The following is a 25896-nucleotide window of genomic DNA, read 5'->3' on the forward strand; positions in this document are numbered from 1 at the left end:
GTTTATGATCCACACAGTTGAATTCCGTTGCATAGTTAGTAAAACATAAATAAACATCTCCCTGGTATTTTTCTGCTTTCATCTAAGATACATCTGACACCAGTCACAATATTCCATATTTCACATTCTCTTTTGAATCTGGGTTGAATTTCTGGCAACTCTTTTTCAATGTACTGCTGTAGATGTGTTGAATTATCCTCAGCAAAATTTTACTTGCTTGTGATATTAATGATATTGTTTGATAATTTCCACATTCTTTTGGGTCACTTTCTTTGGAATAAGCACAGATATAGATATATTCTACTTGGTTACCAGGTACCACTGGGTATGAAATTTCTTGGCTTAGGCAAATGAGTGCTTCCTAGTGCTGCATAAATTTGTTTCAGTATTTCAATGGGCATATCTATTCCTGGAGTTTATGTTTGTTTTGGTTTTGGCTACTGCCTTCAGTGCAGCTGGGACCTCTGCCTTCTACATCACCCGCTCTGATCATATGCTGCCTCTCGACTGGCCGGCTGTCAGTCAGATCATGGTTGTACGGTGATTCTGTGTTGTCCTCCCGTCTTCATTTGGTGCTTTCTACAACATTGAATATTTGCCCAGCATTTCAACTGAAGCCTTGAAATTTCCCCTCAGATCTTTCTGCTTGAGATATGATGAGTGCTCTTTTATTATGGTTTCCTAACTCAAAGTCTTCGTACTTTTTGTTCCAAGGCTTTAATTTCTCTTCTCTAGCTGCCTTTTGAAAGTTTTTGTTCAGCTTTCATTTCATCATCTCTTCCATTTTTTAAGCTACACTACATTAAAATGTAAGTTACAAAATCTCTTCTGATATCCATTTTGGTCTTTTGTTTTCATTGTGATTTTTATTGTGACTTAAGGGCTTTCCTCTTTTTTTAAATCATTTTATTGGGGGCTCGCACAACTCTTATCACAATCCATACATCCATCCATTATGTCAAGCACATTTGTACATTTGTTGCCCTCATCATTCTCAAAACATTTGCTTCTACTTGAGCCCTTGTTATCAGCTCCTCATTCCCCCCTCACCCACCCCCTTTCTAATGAACCCTTGATAATTTATAAATTATTATTATTTTGTCATGTCTTACACTGTCTGACATCTCCCTTCACCCACTTTTCTGTTGTCCGTACCCTATAGAGGGGGTTATATGTAGATCCTTATAATTGGTTCCCCCTTTCCACACCACTCTCCCTTCACTCTCCACTGGTCCTAAAGACCAGTTCCTGTCTGTACCAGTGTACATCCTCTTGTCTAGCCAGATTTGTAAGGTAGATTTGGGGTCATTATAGTTGGGCAGTGGGGGTGCGGGGGAGGGGAGGAAGCATTTAAGAACTAGAGGAAAGTTGTATATTTCATTGTTGCTACACTGCACCCTGAGTGGCTCGTCTCCTCCCTGTGACCCTTCTATAAGGGGATGTCCAGTTGCCTACAGATGGGCTTTGGGTCCCCGATCTGAACCTCCCCCTCATTCACAACGATATTATTTTTTGTTCTTTGATGCCTGATACCTGATCCCTTCAACACCTCACGATCACCCAGGCTGGTGTACTTATTCTATGTGGGCTTTGTTACTTCCCTGCTAGATGGTTGCTTGTTTACCTTCCAGCCTTTAAGACCCCAGACGCTATATCTTTTGATAGCCAGGCACTATCAGCTTTCTTTGCCACATTTGCTTATGCATCCATTTATCTTCAGTGATCATATCGGGAAGGCACAATGACATGAATTTTTGTTCTTTGATGCCTGATACCTGATCCCTTCAACACCTCACGATCACCCAGGCTGGTGGACTTATTCCATGTGGGCTTTGTTGCTTCCCTGCTAGATGGCTGCTTGTTTAAACTTCAAGCCTTTAAGACCCCAGATGCCATCTTTTAATAGCTGGACACCATCAGATTTCTTCACCACATTTGCTTATACACCCATTTTGTCTTCAGCGACCGTGTCAGGAAGGGACCATACATTATTAGAACAAACTGATCCTGTACTAATGTAAGATTTAAATAGAGGCCCAAAGTTCATCTGCTTCCTTATTGTATTTACTTATCTATCTTTATACCTATATATAATTTTTAAATTTTTCTGTTCTTTCCCCTTTCCTCCTGCTCCACTATCATGTTTGCCCATTGTTCACCTTTCAGTAATTCCTCTCAGATACATTTCAATTTATCAGAAACCTCCAGGAACACTACACCCTACTTACCGGCAATTTTCAATCCCTTGATATTCACTGCCCCTGTCATTATTGGCTCATCACTCCCCTCCCCCTGCCTCCTCCTCTCCTATACTTCCCCATAACGGTCTGTCTTGCTGCTCTCTCCTTGGGATTGCTTATCCTGACTATCTTATATAGATAGACACCAAAAGAAAAAGAAGAGAAAAGAGAGAGAGAGAGAGACCATACAAACAATTCCAAGTCTAATTGTCCTGACCCAGAGTAGATGAGTATCCCTCTGTTACATAGCAAGCAGGTCCTGTTATCATTCATTGGTACAACCCCCTTTTCTTTCATGGATCCATATCCCAGGACCCACTTATGTAATGCACTTATTCCCATTTAGTCATCACCGTTCATGTCCTAGGGCTGTGCTTCTACAAGACTCCATTGCTCTTCCTGCAGTCAAGGATGGAGCGGTCTAGTTTCCCACCCTCCACCCTGTTATACCTTTAGACCTTCAGTGTGGCGCCCTTGTGGATAACCCTCAACCAGTTCAAATGAGGTGCAAAGCGCTGCCTCGTGAGTCAGTAGTCTACAATTGAGATTCCTCAGGGACTTCATGGCTTCCACTCCTGGTCTGCTGCACTCCCCTCTTGGATTGCCCCCATGTGGGCAGGGTAGATTGGCTACACTCCCAGAACTGTGTCTTTGGTGCTGTCCTCTGTAGTGCTGTCATCTAAGGAGGCGAATTCATGTCTTCAGCTGAGGCCGGGCCCGCAGTCCTCTCTGTGAATGAGCTGCTCTGAGCAGGAACGTCACCATCAAGGCTTGGTGCACTGGAATGAGGTCTACTGACTCTCCTTTTCCTGTGGAGACATAAACAATAGCCTCCCCTTGAGTGGACTAGTTCCCCGGTCCCCCATTGCCATCTTTTCTCTTCCCCTACCTCTCTGTGACCTATAAAGGCAGGAGGATGTCTTTCTGAAGGGCTTTCCTCTTTTTAATGACCTAACACCAACAGCCAGGAGGAAGAGAGTTGTAGCTTCCCCAGGAAGGTCCAAGCAGAAAGGGTTCAGGCACGTGGGGAGATTAAATATGGCCTCCAGGGTTAGATCAAGTTATATAGTTGGAAAGTTTTTGCTGTTAGGTGCTATCAAATCAGTTCCAATTCATAGCAGCCCTATGACTAACAAACAAAACAAAACACTGCCCAGTCCTGCACCATCCTGATAATTGTTGAATCAGAGCCCACTGTAGCCACTGTGCCAACCCATCTAATCAAATTTCTCTCTCTTGTTCACTGCCTTTCTACCTTACTAAGCTTGATGTCCTTTTCCAGGAACTGGTCTCTCCTGATAATATGTCCAAAGTACATGAGACAAAGTCTTGCCATTCATGCTTCTAAGAAGCATTTTGACTCTTCTTCTCCCAAGACATATCCATTTGTTCTTTAGCAGTCCCCAATACTTTTGATAGTCTTCATCAGCACCCCAAGTTCAACTGTATCAATTCTTCTTTCATCTTCCTCATTCAATGTCCAACTTTCACATGTGAGACAATTGAAAGTACCATGGTCTGAGGCAGGCATACCTTAAGCCTCCATATATGGAGGAGATACACCCCCCCTCCCAAAACCGGAATTTTTTTCAAAGCTATATATTTAAAATTTTAAACAAAGCAACCTTATCACATTCAAAGTACTCTCCATTACACTTAATATATTTGTCAATCTGCAATTCCATTCTTGGAAACATTTTTCAAACTCATTTCTTTGGATTGCTGACAGCACCTCCTTTGTGTTTTTCTTCACTTCTTATATGTCAAATCACTGTCCTTTCGTGTCCCTCTTCATTCACAGAAACAAAAAGAAGTCACACGGAGCAAGGTCAGGTGAGTAAGGTGCATGGGGTAAGAGAGGCATGCTGTTTTTTGCCCAAAACTGGTGCACCAAGATGGCTGCGTGAGCAGATGCATTGTTGTGGTGGCAAAACCAGTCCCCATCTGCCACAAATCAGGCCTTTATTGTCTTAAACTGTTACACTACCTCTTCAGAACTTCTAAATAGAAAGCTTGATTAACAGTCTGACCTGGTGGAATGAACTCCAAATACTCTACAAGTCAACATTTTTGTCTGTGTGGGACGTTGAAGGACATCCAGAACGAGGTTTGCATCAATCGACATTTCACCTTTTGCGAAATGAGAAAACCATTCATACACTTGAGTTTTTCCCACAGCGCTGTCCTTGTGAGCTGTGTTCAACATCACAACCATTTCTGTGGCATTTTTCCTGAGCAAGAAACAAAATCACACAGTCACACGCTATTCTCTTAAATTGGCCTTCACAAAAAACGAGGTTTGCGCGAAACTGCTTTTACAAACAAATTCACTGTGATCAGAAAGAACTTTCCTAGCCGACGCCACTGGGTGCACTAACTCAGCAAGTTGCTCGATGCTCGCCTAATGGGAAAAATTTGTACCATTAAAGTTCCACCCAACAGAGCCTTTTCTGGTTTTGAAGGGCACCTCAGATATAATTGGAATAGAAGAGGGGGAAATGTGTCTTTAGTTTTTGCCCCTACAAAGGATCCAATTATGTATTTCACTAAAGTGTGAAGACGGGGGCTATAACTACCAAGCATCACATCACTCTCGCATGCCAGCCCTGCCCCTTCCAGTCCCAATAGGTGGGGTAGGTTCTAGGTTCTGGGACACGACATTTACACCTAATGGCCATATGTGCACAGGCAGAGGGGAAACATGCATCCTTCATAAGCCCACAAGCCCTACACAACTCCCAGGTCAGTTAGTAGGAGCCTGACCTTGGGGAGCAGCTGACAGTACCACCTACACAATAGCAATGTAATCTCTCAACAGACCTAGAATGGAATTTGGTATATGAAAGCTAATTGGGGTGGGGTAGTCAATGTAGAGTGCACTGCTGTGTAGGTTGGATATTACCAAATGCTCGCATTACAGAAGAATATCATTCATATCACATGCATGTGAAAGTTTGCTGAGGATCATCCAATCATGGCTGCAGCAGTACACTGACAGCGAGTTGCCAGGGGTTCAGGCTGGATTCAGAAAAGGTTATGGAACAAGAGATACAATTGCTGATACCAGATGGATCTTGAAGAGAAAGCCAGGAAGATATTTACTTGTGCTTTATTGACTTTGCTCAAGAATGTGACTGTGTGGACCATGACAAACTATGGATCACTTTGAGAAGAAGAGGACGCCCAGAACACTACATGGTGCTATGTGAAACCTCTACATGGATCAAGGGGCAGATGTGCAAACAGAAAAAGGGCATGCGGCGTGGTCTAAAATCAGGAGAGGTTGCCTCCTCTCACCATGCTTACTCAACCGGTGTGCCATGCAAATCATCGAAGAGCTAGACAATCTGAAGGGGACTGCGGTATCGGGATCGGAGGAGGGCTTATTAACCCCCTGCAACATGCAGATATCACCGCCCTGCTTGCTGAAAGGGAGGAGGACTTGACGCACTTGTTACTGAAGATCAAAGATTGCACCTTCAGTATGGATACAGCTCCATGTAAATATGACCAACATTCTCACAACTGGACCAACAGGTAACCTCATGGCAAACAGAGAAAAGATCGAAGTTGTCAGGGGTTTCCTCTTGGATCCTCAATCAATGGTCATGGAAGCAGCAGTCATGAGAATAGGGAATTGCACTGGGCAAGTGTGCTGCCCAAGACCTCTTGAAAGTGTGGAAAGCAAGGATGGTACCTGGAGCATTAAAGTCAACCTGACCCAAGCCATGGCATTTTCAATGGCCTTATATGCACGTGAAAGTTGGGCATTGAATAAGGAAAACCAAAAACCGAGGAAGAATAGATACATTTGAATTATGGTGCTAGCAAATAATATTTAAAGTCGTTTGGACTAGCAAAGAACAAACAAATCTGTCTCAGAAGGACAGCCAGAATGCTGCTTAGAGCAGCGGTTCTCAACTTTCCTAATGCCTCCACCCTTTCAGACAGTCCCTCGTGTTGCGGTGACCCCCCCAACCATAAAATTATTTTTGTTGCTACTTCATCACTGTCATTTTGCTACTGGTATGAATTGGGTGACCCCTGTGAAAGGGTTGTTGCATCCCCAAAGGGGTCTTGACCCACAGGTTGAGAACCGCTGGCTTAGAGGCAAAGCTGCCCAGACTTTGTCTCACATATTTTGGGCATGTTCTCAGGAGAGACCAGTCCCTGGAGAAGTAAAGGGCAGCAAAACAAGAGAAAGACTTTGGACAAGAAGGATGGACGCAGTGGCTGCATCTACGCGGCTCAAACATAAGAGCCACTGTGAGGCTGGCCCAGCTCCGGGCAGGATTCCTGTCTGTTGTACACAGACAGGGTCGCTTTGAGTCAGAACCGACGTGAACACAACCCAACAGCACAGCCAAAATACTCCTGTGTTTGAGAGTTAAGGACTGCTGGGTAAACTAATGAAATTGGCAAGTGAGGTTAAGTATGTAAGACAGGAAAGCCACACTCTCAGTCCGGACCTGGGGAATGAGTTTGTTTTAAGGGTCATGCTTAAAAACCTCACCTCCTTTGCAAGTCCTTTAAGAAGTTACCAGTCATGTTTCCCCCGTCTTGCTCTATTCTTCAGCTTGCCATATCTAGATCAGATAGTTAATTTACTCCACTGCAGAGCGTCTAACAGCATAGACTAACAAGGGCGGACTCTGGAACCATCTCGCCTGAATAAACATACTTGTGTTAGCTATTGCTTCTTTTATTAGATTGACAGTTTACCCCTTCCTCTGAACTTCTGGGGGAAAAAAAAATCACCTATTCCTTGAAAGTTCATGTATTCTCCCCTCTCTCACTTCCTTTATTGACTTTATTTTTGAAAGTTCACTTCCTGAATGCTTCCCTGCACCAAGGAGAGGCAGTGAACTTGCCTTCCTTGTCAAAGCAGGCAGCCTCCCATCCCCCTGCGCCCCACCCCCCACCCAAACACAGCATCCTGAAAACACTGGGTACACGAGGGACAGTGAAGACTTGGATGCAGATTTCGTTTTCTTTTTCATGTGAACACAATGTTTGTTTTCTTTAATTATTTTTTGTGGCCTCCAACACTTATCACAATCCATCCATTGTATCAAGCACATTTTTACATTTGTTGCCATCATCATTCTCAAAACACTTTCTTTCTACTTGAGCCCTTGATGCCAGCTCCTCATTTTCCCCCTTCCAATGGTTTTGTGTGTACGTGTGTTTAATTTTCCAGTTTATTTTTAAAAATCATTTCATTGAGAGCTCTTACAATGCTTATTACAACCCATACATCAATTAAATTAGGCATATTTGTACATGTTGCCATCATTCTTTTCCAGACAATTACTTTCTATTGAGTCCTTGGTATCAGCTCATCTTCCTTCCCCCCCCACTCCTACTCCTCCACCCTCATGACCCCTTGATAGATGATAAATTATGATTTTCATGTTTCACACCGACCACTGTCTTCCCTCCCCCATGGTTTCCATTGGTCTTTCCCCTGGAGGGGTATGTGGTTGGAACACAATGTTTTAAAATACAGCTTAGATTTCACAATTTAATTAGAAGAACCTTTGAAGTTTTTCCATGTGTCTGAGAAGCAGGAAAGGGACAAGATGCCCTTGGTTCCCCATTCCCTATGCCCGTCTTCCTCTGCCTTCCCCTCTTCCCGTCTCCCACTTCCATTGGCCAACAGTGACCTAAAGCAGGATATACAGTGAGAAAAAGACCCCTTTGACAGAATGTCTTTTTTCCAAGAGCCATTTCTACTAAAGGCTGGGACTTCCTGAACCACCCACCACCTCCAAATGCAGACATTTCACGAATTCCTTTTTTGAATAGATTATTTCAACAAATATCCTATCAAGCCACTCGAGACTGTGGTTGTGGGTTTAAGCTTTATATTTGGTTCTCCTGTAAACAAAAATAACCACTGGAATTGGATATCTCTGTTCACCTACTTAGTAAGGATGGATGCCTTCGTGTATTTTTGGTAGGTGTTTTTTAATTTTTATTTGCTTTTTCCAAAGGTCGAGAAAAAGAGGGCCGGGGAAGCCAAGGTTTAGGATCCAGGCAAGTCTTCAAATTCTAGCTATGATACCACTGTGGACAACAAGGTTATTTCTGAGTTTTTCTACAGCGAAGAGAGGTGGGGATTGGCTGAGAAAAGGTCTCTAAAATGCTTTTCTCACAAGGTGAGTTGCTTTCATGATTACTGTCTTCGATTACAAGTCCTTTGGGAGCAGATTATAAATCTATTAATCTGAATTGCGGTGGTATTAGTAATCGATAGAGAGAGTAAACACGTGGAGCTGGCAAAGCCAGCAAAGGTGTCACCTGGACCCATTCAAGTGAAGCCCTTGATGGGTAGTTCACGTGCAGGGGGTGTGGTTTCAAGGGCAACTCTTCTTCATTGGCTGCTGAGCAGAGCTGGGGAAATTCTTCAGGGGAAATTCAGAAATAAGCATCTCTGGGGCACTTTTTGTCCCCCACCCCCACCTCGCCCCCCCATGGGGATTTTCTTCTTTCACATCTTGCCTGAACAATATGTTATAGTACTATATTTACATATTCATGTTCTTTTGTGAGGTGGACTTGTAGAAAACCAGGACCATGTGGCAGAGTTGGGTTCTGTGGGACCAGGAAGCAGGTGCCACGACTTCTCTGAGTCTTGGCATCCTGGCGTGTAAAATGGGCATGATCGCTGGCACTAGGTTGAGCACGAATGAAATGCGGCAAGGATGTATGTAAGAATGTAGTGCAATAAGTAAGTATGAAACGCAGTAAGAAAACACCTGGCCCATACATGACAGGAGTTATTTTCTTCTCTCCAAGGTGCACCTGACTGGCGACGGGCCAATCGTCACCATAAGCAACACCTGTTGAGCCAGACGAGCACGTTCTAGGAGCTGCACACTGTTGGGGGCCAGTAAAGGCCCTCTGGGTGGGAAAGGCCCCTTCCAAGACCTTGAACCTAAATGTGTAGCTCCCCAACCACCCCGCCGACCCCCGTTTAAGTTTTAGGCCTCACAAACTCTGGATTCCCCCGGAGTGGGAACTTGGATCTCCCTCTCCTGACAGAGCCACGAAAGTGAAGCAGCCGTCGCGGAGCGCGGTGGGCAGCCCAGTCGCTGGGCCCCGCGTCCGGGGTCCCGGCAGGTGACGGCCGGCCGGCGTCTGGCTCGGGGCGAGAACAAAGCGCGCCCGCCCGCCCGCCGGGGAGGGTGCGCTCGGCGCAGAAATCCCCGGCGCGGCGAACGTGCGCAGGCTGGGGTCGGAGCCGCTCTCGCGCCCGGGCTCCCCGCCCCTTCCTCCCTTCTGCTTTTCCGCGCCGCCGCCTCGGAGCCGCGCAGCACGCCGGCGGCGGCCCACACGGGCTCGCTTCCTCCGAGCCGCGGGCGCCGGGCCGGGGCTCGGCAACTTTGCAAGTGGGACAAACTTGGCGGCGAGGCGCGCAGACGGACGGTGAGGCGCCGGGGGGAGCCGGGCTGCTGCGGGCGGCGGGGATGCGCGGGCCCGGCGCTCAGGTGCAGCCGGCGGCCCGACCTCCGGCCCGTCTCCCCGCGCTGGGCGCCGGCGGGGCTGCAGGTGCGCCGGGCCGGGGCGCGGCCGCCGGAGCCCGGGGGCGCGGGTCAGGGGGCGCGCGCGGGCGCGGGCGCGCGTGGCGTGGCGTGGGGGGCGGCGGGCGGCGCGCGGGACCCGGCGCCGCCTTTGTGCACCGGGGCGCGCCTCCCTCCCTGAGCAGCGCCCGCGGCACGTCGGTGCGCCGCGCGCGGGCGGGGGCGGTAGGAAGCGGTTTCGCGGGCGGGGGGCGCGCTCGCCTTCTCCCAAGTTCGCCGCCCTGGGGGCCGGGCCGGGGCGGGGGATGGCCGCGCCGACCGCAGCCGACTGATTTCTGAACTGCCCCAAACGTGAGAAGATCAAGTTGCAGCGCAGCCCGGGCCGTGAGAAACGGAGTGGATGGGAAGAGGACGACCTGGTGGCGGCGGGGGGAAGTCCCAGCAGACTTCTGGGGAAAAGGCGGGAGGCGGCCGGGCGGGGGGTCCTCCCAGCGACGCTCGCGGACGCGTTAGGGAGAGGGGGTGCCCTCGTTCAGGGTCGCGGGGCGCGCGGGGGGGGACCGGGGGGGGGCCTTTGCGGGTGTCCCGCCGACTTGTTTTTCCGCCGCGGCGGCGCCCGGGCTGCAGGGGAGGAGCGCGGGCGCCGCCTCGGGAAAGCGATCCCCTGGGTGCTAGTTTCGTTTACTGGGTGTGAAGAGGGCTGGCTTGGCCGGCGCCCGCGCGCCCCATGGAGAAACCCAAGTGCAGTGACAAGTCGGGCCGTTGGCCCCCCGCGGTGGTGTTGAGCGCCTGCCTGGCCACACTGGGTCAGAGAAGGTAGAAACTAGGACGCGTAAGAGGGCATCAATAATGGACGATCGTTCGCGTGGCCTCGTGCCGAGCCGCCTAAACAGAGACAGCTCCTAGAAGCGCCTGCAGCGGTTTCCCCAGGACACGTGTTGGGCCCACCACCTGGCATCCTCCGTGGGGGCGTGTGTGTGTGTGTGTGTGTGTGTGTGTGTGTGTGTGTGTGTGTGTGTGTGTGTGTGTGTGAAGTCCGGTGACTGGGACTTGAGAAAAGCGTTCCCACGGGAGTGGACGGTCGCACGTGATTGGCAAAGAGACGGAAGCACTGGCCGCATGCAAAACTGAACGGATTGCAAGCCCAGGGCGTCCTCGTGTGTAAGGCGGCCCCCGAGAATGTAGAGGCAAGACAGTGTCGACGGGCTGGGAGACAGGCCTCACGACACCCAATTGTGAGGCAGTGACCAGAGAAGGACACGCTACCCCCGCACCCCGCAAGTGATGTCCGGACCCAGTGAGAAGGGGTGAAAGGAGAACCCTTCCGGAGAAGGAAGGAGAGTTGGTTTTCAGGTGGTTAGATTACTGACAGTGTCGGTGTAACGTTCACGCGACAAAACAAGTATAGTCGGGATGGAAAAAGGAAACAAGCGCTCTCCTTCCTTTTCTAGGGGAGATGCTAGGGACAGACAGACAGACAAAAAGGCACCAAGGTAGATTTCCTTTTCTGGAGCACCAGATGCTACAGGTGATTTTCATTTAAGCAAATCTGGAGCCAGCAATCACCAAGGTGCCCAGTGTCACCTTCCCGGCGACCACCTGCCCATATGACAGCTGCATGTTTTACTGCGAAATGGAAATGTTGGCGCCATCGTTCAAAAAATACGCGTTGAGGATCTTTAGGTACCAGACAACCGTGAAGTACAGGATGAATGAAATGCTGCGTGTTTTTGTTGGTTTGCCTATTGCCCCAGTGGCCTGTCTCTTGGAGGGGGTGGGCGGGGCCGAGGTACAAACTGGCCACAATGTAACCTGGCGGTATGTGTGGTCCAAGGAGAAGCAGGTGGCATGGCGGGGAGATGAGAAGGGCTCCCCATAGCAGGTGACACGGGTTGAATAAATAGCTCCCGAGTGTAAAAGGTCGAGGGATAAAAAGGAGGCTTTCTACTCCCACCGAGAGTTACAATATGGGGCACATGGGCAGTTCTGCCTGCCTTACAGTCGCTGAGAATCAGCATCGACTCTGGCAGAGCACTGGCTAGAAACAGCTTTGAGAATTCTACTTGTAGGCATCTGTGCTCAGTTTTTAAAAGCCTGGTAGCATTGTAGTGATCGTATGGAAATGATTTCTTGTTTCATGATAACTTTATAAAATAAGCTTTCTGTCATTTTGTCTTTGTCAGAGTCTTCTTTCTGTTAGAAACAGAACAGAAAATTTCACAGTGTGTCCTGCCTTCTTAATGACTTAGTTGCCTGGGAAGATAATCTTCCAGGTAGATAACAATTTACTGATTTTCACTCTCAAAAGTCGTGCTTTTATTTATTAATCGTTATCTTAATGATGAAAGTGTAAAATAGCAGCTCTTGGAAGCAGTTGGTCAACCGAACTTGGCTTCTTCCTTGTAGATTTGTGGTCTTTGCGTTTGCATCAAACATGTGTACATTGTTGCCACCTCACTGCCACTGCTTGGATCCCCACTCCTGGCAACTCTAGGACAGAGCAGAACTGTCCCTGAGACTGTAACTCTTTACAGGAGTAGAAAGCCTCATCTCATCAGAGGGGCTGGTAGGTTTGAACTTCTGACCTTGTGGTTCCCAATCTAACTTGTAATCACTTCATCACCAGGGCTCTAAGGCTATTATTTTTATGGGAGAATACTGACAGGTCTTTTTACTTGAGGAGCTAATGGTGGCTTTGAACTGCTAACTTTTTTTATTCGCATTCAAGTACGTAACCTTTGTGCCATTGGGGCGCTTAAACTTTTGTATAGATGACCGATCTGTGGTGAGCAGCCCAATACTAAGGTGACCAGACGTCCCGCTTTTGAACAATTTTTCCCGCGTCCCGCGGCATTTTAAAAAAAGGTCCTGGTTTTTTTAAAGAATGCAGGACAAGCTAGGGTATAAGGTTTTTGGCTTCCATGTGGCTATTTAGCCAGGATATGAGTTTTATCAATGGTGTCCTGCTAGTGTCCCGCTTTGCCAATGTTAAAATCTGGTCACCTTACCCAATACGTATTCCACAGTGCCACCGGAACTTGTATACAAACAAACAAACAAAAGGCCTACTGCTGTTGAGTCATCTCTGACTCATGGTGAACCTATAGGATGCCCTGTGGATTTCCAAGACTAGAAATCTTTGCTGGAGCAGAAAAAGTCACATCTTTCGCCTTCGGAGCAGCTGGTAGGTTTGAACTTGTCACCTTGTGTGTTAGCAGCCTGATACTTAATTAACCACTACACACATTACCAGTGTTCTAAGCGTTAGAACATTAGAATCCCTTAGACTCCCTAAGGGGTTGTGTACATGTCGATTTGAACTATTCCTAAGTGTTGAGGAGGGCAGTATCATGTGGCTGGCGAAGCTTGGCTTCACTAGCCAAGTCTGCTCGCTTGCACAATGGGCTGAGTAACACCATCCCCACAAGACTTGGGAGCGTTCACAGCTGTGGTGCTTCAGAGGCACCTGACTTTGTAAAGGCTCAATCAAGAGGGACCGTTGCAGCTTCGATCACCTTATCTGATCCCCAGGGAGCACTGGTAGGCCGGGCAGGTAGACCTGTCCTCCACCTCCACTTGAGGAAACCCGAGTATGGAGAGGCTGGCTTGCTCAAGTCATATGCTAATGCGTGTGAGAACCAGGCTGAGACACTGTGGTGCTCGGAGTTCAGCCCTGTGGACTGCCGCCCCTGCTCCTGCTCTGGCTGTTCTGGACGCACTCTCTGGAGTTTGAAGAAGGCAAGGCTGGGGCCATGGTGTCGGTACTATTCACTCAGACTATCTCCTAGTCACTCCCATTGATTTTTGAAAATTAATGTTTTCTTTTCCGAGCCTTCTGTGTACAGGACAGTTCTGGTTTGGAGGGAGGGAAGTGGAAAAGGCATAAGGAAGTTAACATAGTCACTCATCACTTAATGTCCTTGATAACCCATGGCCTTCAAGTCGACTTTGACTCCTAGGACCCTGCATAGGCGACATCGTTACCGGAGGAGACCGCCGCCTGGCCTCTTGAGCGGCTGGTGGGTGTGAGGTGCTGGCCATGCGGGTAGCAGTCTGATGCTTACACGGCAGCACCACCAGGGCAGCGCCCGAGTAATGCTCATGATACCTTTTGTGAACTAGGATGTTATTTGATTTGGGTGTTGTGCAAGCACCTTGTGATCATAACCTGGTTCCGCCTTTGACTTTCCTTCATGCATTCTATTGACATATCATTCACATCCCACAATTCGGAGATTCAAATGTAGCAGAGTTGTGCAGTCGCCCCACGGTCAGTTTTGGCGCATTTTCTTGATTCTTGCGTTCGTTGCCATCCTCATCTCCTGTCCCTTTAACCTCCCCTGCAATCAGCCCAAGAAACTAAGTGGTGACAGAGCTTCATGCCTTAGCAGTGATCATGAATGTGCCAAGAGGGGATTTGTTTTGGGGTTTGGTTCTCAAACCACCTCATTTGCAATTTCTATATACCTGGCCGTGAAGCTTTTTGTTTGCTTTCAGTTTTGACATATCTGATATAGATCCCGCTATGATTTTCCTTTGCCTCATAGCTTTCAATGGATCTCCTGTAACAGCTTGGGAAAATTATTTTTCAATCACTAAGCAATAGCATTCATTGATCCCCACCCCATTTTGTGTTGTTTAATAACTGTTTGTTTCACTTCCAAATCGGAACTTCTCCTTTGCCTTTTTCTTCTGCTCTCACTTGCTCTCCTGTGTGTGGGAGATCTGATGCACTTCCGGGTCAGATTTGTAAAGAAATTTAAAGAGGACACTTCAACCCTCAAGAGGTGAGCCCTATATGCGAGTGGGGGCATACACTGCCCCACGACAGACTTTTAGTGTGAAAGTCCAGTCTACACATGGGCTAGGAACATTGGCATTTGTTGTCACTGGTCCAGACATGAATTTTGTCAGCTACATACATACTGTACTGTTATGTTTGGCTATATCAACGCTTTGCATATAAGCCTCATGAGTTACACCTGTTGCATGCAGGAAGCTACTGTGTTCACTCTGATCTGTATTTCTAAACTTTTCATAACCTGGGGTTCCCTCCTCCTTGGATGCACACTCAGTTCTCATGGGGAGAGCAGTCAAGAGATCAAAGTACACATTGCCTTGGGTAGATGCACAGGACCTCTTGAAAGTGTTACAGTGTGACTTTGAGGACTAAGGTGCATCTGCCCCAAGTCATAGTATTTTTAGTTGCCTCCGATGCATGTGAAAGTTGGACATTGAATAAGGAAGACCAAAGAAGAATTGGTGTATTTGAATTATGGTGTTGGCAAAGAGTATTGGAAGTACCGTGAACTGCCAAAAGAAGGAACAGATAGGCACATCCAGAATACTACTTAGAGGCAAGGATGGTGAAACTTCTATCTCATGTGCTTTGGACAAGTCAGCCTGAGAGACAAAGAAAGCAACCAAATTCACTGCCATCGAATTTATGCCAACGGATAACAACCCTGTAAGACAGGGTAGAACTGTCTTTGTGAGTTTTTGAGACTGTAACTCTTTACGAGGGTAGATAGCTCCATCTTTCTCTCATGGAGTGACTGGTGGTGTGTTAGTCTGGGTCGACTAGAGAAACAAAGTCATAGACACCTGTATGTTTATAAGAAAGATTTTTATATACAAGAGCAATTGAATATTGAGAAAACATTCCAGCCAAGTCCAGATCAAGTCCTTAAGTCCGATACCAATCTATAAATTCCTCTTCAGATTCACACAATACTTGCAATGATGCCGAATGCAGGAAAATCACAGGCCAGTGGGTGGGAAGTCTTGTGGATTCAGGGGCAGTATCAGCATCTCCGCGCTGACAGGGGTCGCATGACTTCTCCAGCTCAGGACACTAGCATAGCTCCATGTGTCTTGTCAGCTGTATTGTCTCCAAGGGGGTGAGTGTGTATCCCTCCTCCAGTGAGCTATTTATCTCCTTAGCACCTCCAAATGAGGTCATCAAGCTGCGACCAGACCGACAGGCTAAACTCCACCCCTTTAAGTCTCAAATTGATAAAAGTTTATGTTTTCAAAAATGCTGACCTGGCAGTTAACGACCCAATGAGTAACCACAGTGCCATCAGGAGAGATTAGTCCCCGGAAAAGGACATCATGTTTGGTGAAGTAGAGGGGCTACGTTAAAGAGGAAGACCCTCGCCGAGATGGATTGACCAAGTGGCTGCGTGACAGTTGTGAGGATGGCGCAGGCCTGGGTGGGGTTGTGTTCAGTTGTACATCAGGTTGCTTTGAGTTGGAGCTGACTCAAGGGCAGCCCAAAACACGTCATAGCTTTGAGCAGCCCTGGTGGTATAATGGGCTAAGCACTGGGCTGCTAACCTGAAGATTAGCGGTTCAAAGTCAGCAACCTCTCCACCGGAGCAAGGTGAGGCTGTGAAGACTTGCTGCCTTGGCAACCTGCAGAGCCGCTTGCCCCCTGTCCTACAGGGAAGCTGGGAGTCAAAATAAACCCCGCTGCAGCGAGCTTGGTTTGGGTTTGTCATAACCTTATGGGACTGTGTCTGTGGCCAAACATTGCCCCAACAGAGACACATAGCACATGACTGTATATGGAAGTGTTTTAAAAAAGGGGGAACCCCTCTCCAACTTCCAGTAAAGTGTTGTAATAGTGCTAAAAAAAATGGTGACTTTATTGCTTTCATCTGCAGCTGGTGAGACGTGTGAGCAATCTTACTTCCTTGCCCCTCCCCTTTCTTGTAGGCCTGATCCTCAGGAAGGTGGGGGAAGGGGGCCGGGATCTATACAGAGAGCTCATAGATGTGGGTCAGTTTTTAATTAGAATGTTAATTGGCAATTTGGAGTGGAAATACATGACCAGGAATCTCTTCACTGTTAAACAAGGGCACAGGAAACTGGGGAGGAAGAATGGTTTGAAAGCAGCCCTGAGTGTTAGATTGGGTTTCCTGGTGAAGGTGCATCCTTACTTTTTACACATGTCCTTTGAGTTTTGTAGATGCCGGGGGCTTCCCACTTCAGATCTTTCAGGTCAGCACTTTGAACATCTTACACAATCAGAAAACACGCTGCACACACATCTTGCACACAGGATGGTATTGGGCCCATCAGGAGATATGCAGACAGACAGACAACCAACACTTACCCAAGGGCCCGATGAAGGCTCAGACTGGGTGAGATAAGTGCGATCGCTGCCTGGCGTTCTCCAGAAAGACAGAGGCCAAAGGGCACTCATAGGATTTCAGAAGGCCTTAGTGGTTACAAGATGGACTGCTAACTGCAAGGTGAGCAGTTTGAAACCTCCTCAGGAGAAAGACCAGGCTTTCCACTTCCATACAGAGTTAGTCTTGAAAACCTACGGCAGCTCCTCCCTGCCCTATAGGGTCACTTTGAAATGGAATCAACTCAGTGGCAGTGAGTTTGGTTGTGGAAGTGGGGGGACAGGACACACTACTGGTTGAAAATGGCCTTGCAAACCCCAGATCACCTGGGGATAAGGCAGCAGCAGGTGGCATTAGAGAGAGGGGCACGAAAGAGTCAAGGCACTGAACAGGGGCCCTCGGCCAGACTCCCGGAACTACCTCAACCCTGCATACCCCCGAGGGCTAAAGCATCTGTACTTGCTGCCAGCTGCTGGGATGGGAGACTGCTAGAAGCAACGCTTTGCAGAGGCAACTGATAGCCAGTTGATCCGCCGTCACCGTGACGACCGCGGGTGTCCGAGCAGACGGGGCTCCAGAGGGATTCTCCACAGCTACTCTTTCAGAAGTAGATCCGTGGGCCTTTCCTTTGAGGTCCTCTGGCCGAAACCGAGGGTCTGAGCTGTTTTCCCCACACAAGGGCTCCCAGCAAAGCTTTCTCTGCCAGCACGGGTTCTTTCAGATTCACAAGCCCACTGATTCCTTGCCATCCAGTTGATTCCCAGTCTCAGAGACTATAGGACACAGGAGAAGTGGCCCATAGAGTTCCCAAGGCTGTAACCCCCCCCCCCTTAAATGGATATGATTTTTATTATTCCCCTTAAATGGATATGATTTTTATTATTCCTAACTTTTAATATCATTTTATTAGGGGTCCTTAACAACTCTTACCACAGTACATACATATATACATTGTGTCAAGCACATTTATACATATGTTGCCATCATCATTTTCAAAACATTTTCTTTCTACTTGAGTTCTCATTTTCCCCATCATTAGCTCATTTCCCCCTCTCCTGTACCCTGCCTCCCTCATGAACCCTTGATAAAATTATAAATTGGTGTTTTTCATGTGTTACACCAACTGCTGTCTCCCTTCACCCACTTTTCTGTTGTCCATCCCCCTGGGAAGGATTTATATATAGATCATTGTGATTGTTTACCCCTTTCTCCCCTCACCTTACCCTTACCCTCCTGGTATCTCTGTTTTCATTGGCCCTGAGGAGTTTTTTAAATTTAATTTAATTAATTTATTTTTAAAACATTTTATTAGGGGCTCATACAACTCTTATCACAATCCATACATATACATACATTAATTGTATAAAGCACATCTGTACATTCTTTGCCCTAATCTTTTTTTCTCCTCTTTTCTTTTTTCACATTTTATTAGGAGCTCATACAACTCTTATCACAATCCATACATATACATACATCAATTGTATAAAGTACATCTGCACATTCCCTGCCCCAATCATTCTCAAAGCATTTGCTCTCCACTTAAGCCCTCTGCATCAGGTCCTCTTTTTTTTCCCCCTCCCTCCCCGTTCCCCCCTCCCTCATGTGCCCTTGGTAATTTATACATTGTTATTTTGTCATAGATCTTGCCCTATCCGGAGTCTCCCTTCTCCCCCCTTCTCTGCTGTCCATCTCCCAGGGAGGAGGTCACATGTGGATCCTTGTAATCAGTTCCCCCTTTCCAACCCACTCACCCTCCACTCTCCCAGCATCGCCCCTCACACCCTTGGTCCTGAAGGTATCATCCACCCTGGATTCCCAGGGCCCTGAGGAGTTTTATCTGACCTGGATTCCCTCTTATCTGTACCTGTGTACAAACTCTGGTTTAGCTGGATTTGTAAGGTAGAATTGAGGTCATGGTAGTGGGTGGGGACTAGGAAGCAATAAAGAACTAGAGGAAAGTTGTGTGTCTCATGGGTGAGATACTACACCCTGACTGGCTGGTCTCTTCTGTGTGACCCTTCTGTAAGGGGATGTCCAATTGTCTACAGATGGGCTTTTGGTCTCCACTCCATGCTTCCCCTCATTCACATTGTTATGATTTTTTTTTGTTCTGGGTCTTTGATGCCTGATACCTGATCCATCAACACCTCATGATCACATAGGCTGGTGTGCCTCTTCCATGTGGGCTTTGGGGCTGCTTGTTTATTTTCAAGCCTTTAAGACCACAGACACTATATCTTTTGATAGCCGGGCACCATCAGCTTTCTTCAACACATTTGCTTATGCACGTGCTTTGTCTTCAGTGATCGCATTGGGAAGGTGAACATCACAGAATGCCGCATTATTAGAACAAAGTATTGTTGCATTGAGGGAGTACTTGAGTAGAGGCTCAATGTCTCTTCTACCTTAATACTTAACATATAAATATATGTACATCTTGTTCCCTACCATGATATATAACCATATTTACATATGTACATGCCTGTAGTTAGACCTCTATAAGTGCCCTTTGCCTCCTAGTTCTTTCTACTTTTTTTTCCTTTCTCCTTGTCCCACTATCATGTTCAGTCTTCATTTGGGTTTCTGTAATTCCTGTAAGCTACATTGCCCTTGATTAAACTGACCAAGCATCCTACGCCCTCCTCACCATTGATTTTAGATCACTTGTTCCCCTATCCCTGGGTTGGTTGATACCCCCTGTTCTTTCCCCTGTCTTCCCCTCTTCTGGATTCCCCTGGAACCGTTGGTCCCGTTGTTTTCTCCTCTGGATTGTTTATCCTCCCTGTGTTAGTCCAGGTAGACTAGAGAAACAAATCTATAGACATTCATATGGGTATAAGAAAGAGCTTTATATACAAGAACAATTGAATAGTGAGAAAATGTCCCAGCCTAGTCCAGATCAAGTCCTTAAGTCCAATATTAGCCTATATGTCCAATATCAATCTATAAAGTCCTCTTCAGACTCATGAAACACATGCAATGATGCAGAATGCAGGAAGATCACAGGCCAGTGGTTTGGAAGTCTTGTGGATCCAGTGGCAATATAAGCATCTCCCGTCTGGCAGAGGTCTTGACATGGCTTCTCCAGCTCAGGGGACTAGCATAGTTCCTTGTGTCTTGTCAGTTGCAGTGTCTCTCAAGGAGTGAGCAGAGAGAGAGTGTCTCTCCCCCTTCCAAAGAGGAAATACAGGATTTCCCATAATCCTCAGGAGAAGGCCATGCCCACACAGAGGCATGGAGAGGTGCTTCCAAAGGCCGCACTTTGCACACTTGGGATGCCATGAGTAGGAATCTGTTTCAAGGCGGTCAACCGCAAACACCATGCAGCAATTCTGGCAACTATGAGAATTTTAGCTTCTACTAAGAAAAAGAAACACCCTCCAAAGCTCACTGCCATTAAAGTCATTTCTGACTGAGCAACTGGAGAGGACAAGGTAGAACTGCCCTTGTGGGTTTCCAGAACTGTAACTCTTTACAGGTATAGAAAGCCTCATCTTCCTCCCATGGAGTATCTGGTAGTTCCAAACTACATACGTTTCAGTTAGCAACCCAACTAGTAACCACAAACTCACCAGTCTCTCTGCTCAGAGAGCATCTGTGTTAACTTAGGTAGGCCTACGGTAACAACGATAGGCTCCTTTGGCCATTCATTTGCATGACTCTGAAGCCTTTGGGCTACTGGAAGAGAGAGGCAACTTCCGGAGAAAAGAAATGGAAGGAGTGGGAGGGAGGGCTGGGGTGGGATGATTTTGGTACTTCCATTTTGCCCTTCTGCCCCAACTCAGTCATCTAGTCTGGGCCAGTCTGCTTTTTGTGCATTTGTGAGGGGACTAGAAAGGCTTCTAGAGTCTTCCAACACCTAGAAGGTCTGTAACCCTTGGAGGAGGGTGTGCACTGGGAGATAGAGCACAGGTAGGAAAGGGGCCAGTCCCTGAAGGACCATAGCAGTGTACCTCAGTGCAGCTACTGCCTGTGTTCTTCCTGCCCCGGATGTAGGGATCTAGGTGGCATGTCTCCTAGAACAGAAAGAAAACATTTTAAGATGCATGTTATTTAATACAGTGCAAGATGCTTATAATAACTTGTCAGTGTTTGGGAAGAAATAGGATCGTGAACATTTTACCACTCAAAAGATTAGGGAATCCTCTTTGTTGGGAATTTACAATGTGTACAATGTCATTCACTCGGTCTGGATCTGATTTCATAAAGTCGAATGTGTCAAATGTCTGAAGGAGTGGTTTTCCAGCTGGTTCTCTGGAGACCCACGCCTTGTCTGAGGAACATGGTGGTGGGTGTGGGGAGGTGGCTGCATTAGTTGCTGGTGAATTTGTTCCCTAGCCCTGGGGTCCTCATACTCCGTGGAACAGAGTGCGGCCAGGCCTCTGCTCTCCCCAAAGTGGTTCTGGATTGGGCTGTTGTTGTCATGGGCTTTCATTGATGTTCAAAAGTAGATTTGTTGGTGGGCTTTCAGAAGCAGATTGCCAGGCTTGGTTGTAGTGTAAAAGCTCCTCTGAAACCTGGTGAGCACCACCAAAGCTAAACTCACTGCCATGAGTCGATGCTGACCATTAGTGGCCCCATAAGACAAGGTAGAACGGCCCCTGTGAGCTTCAGAGACTGTAACTCTTTACGGGAGTAGAATGTCTGGTCTTTCTCCCATGGAGGGGCTGATGGTTTCGAACTGCTGACCTTAATAGTTAGCAGCCCAATGTGTAACCACTCTGCCAACAGGGATCTCTTGAGTCTGAAGGGCAGGGATTAGCAGAAAGGAGATGGACGGGCCTGGGGAACCTTGCCTGTGGAAGGGCAAGCCAGAGTGCTCAGGATATTTAGGGTCACCTCCGGCAATTTAGCATGGATCAAAACTGAGTTTCAAACCAGAGAAAGGAAGCTTTTAGCGGTGTGACAACAGTCCAAATGCTGCAGAACGCCAGAAGGGCACGTGGTTTTGCCGAGCCGGCACAGAGAGACCCAGGTTATGGTGCTGGGGCGCTGTTCTTGGCTTTCTGACCTTTGAGTCTACTTCCTTATATGTAAAATGAAAGTGTTAGGCTATGTTCGTTGAGCTGTCTTCTTTTTTGAACACTCTGCTTCAGGGCGTGTTTTCCAAGAACATCTATTGGCTGCGTGGCTCGGGGTGTTCATTCACTGTTTCTGTTTCGATAGAGCTGGGACCACTGCTACATGGAAGGGATGGTTTTCAATGCAAAGTTCGGTTTGTTTACCCTTCCCAGAGAGCTGGGGCGCTGCATTTTCCTCCTGTTTCAGCCCTGAGCTGTACTAGTATAACGTTGGTATCAAATTTCTTCTTTGTCATCCAGTTATTAAATACTGCATTTAATTAGAAAAATAGCCTAGAAATGATTTCACTAAAACAAAGACAACTAGTAGAGCTCACACATGAACACCTATACACACACGTACTGATTTCTTCTTCCCTCCCTGGTAGAAGGACGTTGGGAAGGGCATGCGCCCCACTTTCAACAATGGCTACCTCTGAGGAGTGGATAATTAAAAGAGCTGATAAACTTCCATTTTTTTCATGAGTATTCTTGTATTGATTTTTACAATCAGGATATATTATAATTTTATGTTCTTAATTTGCAACAGCATGGGCCTTCATAATTACCTTTGTTTGATTTATAGATGCAATTACCACAGCTGCTACTAAATGGTATCAGTGTGTTAGATTACACCGAACAAGGAATGCCCCTACTTTAATGGGTTTGGGAATTGTGAGGTATTCTTTTTGGTGTGTGCTGGGTAGGAGTCCTGCCATGCTTAACATAAGCCAAGACCGCTCCAACTACCTTTAAAGCTTTGGACCCAAAGATGACAAATACGTTTCTTAATATTAGCCATTCAATTTGGGATGCGTAGAGAAGGATTCTGAGGTCATTTCTATACTCAATAGACAACAGTGCCAGGATTAGGACCTTTCCTGACATGTGCTAGATGTCTGGCCATTCAGCGGACATACACCATCCCTGAAACCAAGGATTCTACCTAACAGATTGTTTTTTTAAAGGTCAGTATTCCTCTTTTTATCTACCTTAAGGACTTATTTTCTGTACTGTTTACTGTCAGTACCTGGGTAACTAAGATGGTCTGGATGTAGCAAAATGTAAGGAAATGCTATTTTATACAGTTATCAAACCGTTTCATGGTCAATCCTGGTAAGATTACAAGATCTAGCATCTTTTGTGTCCCTTTTAGAAACTTGCATGACACTACACCTGAAAGTCTTACTCAATAAATGATTAATTAAATTTAAAACTGAGTTATTTATTTTTGGTCATGTGCAGTGTGGATGATTCAGTGTGATTGAGCATCAATAAAAATAAATCATTTCAACCTGATTCCCCAAAGGACTTAGCAGTATTGTTATTTTGCTAGGCTGAAGAACTAGGTATTATGATTTGTAATTTTCTCCTGTGACCCCCTTCAAGTCTCAGTTCATGATAGTGAAAAAAAAAAGTTAAATGGATTAAATACATGAAAAAGAGCAAAATTGTTACATTATTTTTGTCTAAGGGGACATCTGTACAGTGGGTGTGGAGTATCCTGGTGTGGTACTCCCTACTACAAGGACTGCTGTTGTTACCCGCTGTAGAGACATCTCTGCCTACAGCATAATGGAGCGAAACACGGCCCGATCCTGCACTCCTCCGTCACTGCATCATTGTGATCCATGTTGTTTTCATTGACTGACTTTCAGAAGAAGATCACTAGGCCTTAAGGACAAGCTGTTAGAAAAGAAGAAAAATGAAAAACAGAACAAAAGTCCTTCCCCCACAACCTATTTTTGGTGTTGGAGTTGGTGAAAGGGGAAGCATTTCGTCAGACACAGCGCAGGGTCTCCAGTTATTTCAGACTGAATCAAAAAGTAAAACCGTGTAGTTGTGTGCATCATACCTGGATCCATTTGAGCAGCGCACACGTTCATCTCATTCAACCATATTTATGAACATTTACTGCATGCTACATGCCGAGGTGAGTTCTAAACTCAAGGCCAAGAGTAGTGGACAAGAGACAGGGTCCCTGCCCCATGCTATTCTTTGTAGGTGAGAAAATCAATTTTCTACAAAGTGACTTGCCAAAAGTGATAGAAATGGGACTGGACTGAAGCATCCAGATTCCACATTCATTCCCTATCCGCTCTGTCTCACAGAATGTAGGAGAACTCTGCTGTACGTCAGCCAGTACTGTTCTCCGCCTTTGCTTTCCCTGATCTTGGTGGCAGTTCATTCTTTTCCACACTGCAGTCAATGGTGTGGGTGTGCATACAGCAGGGATACAGAGACGCTTCATAACCTTGGAAAAACAGATTGAAAAGGTATCGAAATTTTATGTAAGTTTTGAACCTACCTATAACTTTTCCTTGATTTTTCTCAGTGGCTTTATTGATATGAAAGTCATATATCATACACTTCCACAGTTAAGCCACTTTTTAAAAGAGTTGTGTATGCATCATCAAAATTAGGTGCATTGCATCCTCCCTCCCATACTCATTATTTGCTCCCCAATTCACCTTAAGCCACCCCATCCCCCGTTTCCCCTCACTTCTCCATAAGCTATTACACCAGTTACTGTCACTATATGTCCACCACTTCTGTGCTTCATGGGTGTGTTAGTCTGGGTAGACAAGTGAAACAAATTCATAGATACTTAAATGTGTATAAGAGTTTTCACTTTCTCATCCGCCATCTGCGGTTGGGCCACCGCCAGGATGCAGATCTTCGGGAAGACCCTTACGGGGAAGGTCATCCCTCTCGAGGTCGAACCCTTGGATGCAATAGAGAATGTGAAGGCCAAGGTCCAGGACAAGGACAGAATTCCTCCCGATCAGCAGCGGCTTATCTTTGCTGGCAAGCAGCTGGAAGATGGACGCACCTTGTCTGATGACAACATTCAGAAGGAGTCCACTCTTCATCTTGTGCTGAGAAGTCTTACACCACTCCCAAGAAGAACAAGCATATGAGAAAGAAGGTTAAGCTGGCCGTCTTAAAATACTATAAGGTGGATGAAAATCAGGCCAAATCAGCCGCCTTCGGCGTGAGTGCCCTTCAGACCGAGTGTGGTGCTGGGGTTTTCATGGCCAGCCAAACTGCGGCCAGTGCTGTCTGACCCACTGCCTCCGTGAACCAGAAGACAAGTAACTCCTGGCTAATGAAGGACATGAACATTAAAAAAAACCAAAAACACAACTCTTTTTCTTTTTTAAGAAAGAGCCTTATATACTGCAGCAATTGAATATTGAGAAAACATCCCAGCTCAGATCAAGTCCACAAGTCCAATATTAGCCCAAATGTCTAATACCAATCTATAAAGTCCTCTTCAGACTTACAAAACACATGCAATGGTGCCGAATGCAGGACAGGAACAGGCCAAAGGTTGGAAAGTCTTGTGGATCCATTGGCTGTATAAGCATCTCAGCTCTGGCAGGTGTCTCCACGTGGCTTCTCCAGCTCCAAGGCTCTGGCTGCTATCAGCCTGTCTCCATGTGGCTTGTCAACAAGAATGTCTCCCAGGGACTGAGCCTGTGTTCTGCCTCCAGGGAGCTATTTATCTCCTTTGTGCCTCTAAATGAGGTCCTCAAGCTGGGACCTGATTGACAGGCTAAACTCCACCCCTTCACTCTGAATCCTCAAACTGACACCAGATTGTGTAACTACCGCACCGGGAAACAATAAGAAACAAAGACAAAGTGAACAGGGTATAAAAGGGGAGTAAAGAATAGATCACCAGCAATATTAAAATATGCCAGAGAGAAACCTTTGGTTAAGGAACAAGCGAGAAATATGTGAGGCTAGAGCAAATTCAGAATGGGTCAAGAGGGAGGTCAACTGATCAGAGATGATATTACACTGTTGTTCCATCAACCGTAATCAAGTTTACAATATTCTCTGTGATAGTAAGGCTGTTTGAGTCCCTTGACTGTGACCAGAGGGGACCTGCCAGAGGCTTAATCCAAATAGGCATTCTGCAGATGGA

At 46.7% G+C, this 25896-nt stretch overlaps 1 pseudogene; it reads left to right on the forward strand.

Moving 5' to 3' along the window:
* The first annotated feature begins 24631 nt into the window (after positions 1-24631).
* On the forward strand, positions 24632-25061 carry LOC142452667 (ubiquitin-ribosomal protein eS31 fusion protein-like; annotated as a pseudogene).
* The last annotated feature ends 835 nt before the right edge of the window (positions 25062-25896 follow it).

Source organism: Tenrec ecaudatus, chromosome 7 (genome assembly GCF_050624435.1).
Source record: "Tenrec ecaudatus isolate mTenEca1 chromosome 7, mTenEca1.hap1, whole genome shotgun sequence".
NCBI classification, from domain to species: domain Eukaryota; kingdom Metazoa; phylum Chordata; class Mammalia; order Afrosoricida; family Tenrecidae; genus Tenrec; species Tenrec ecaudatus.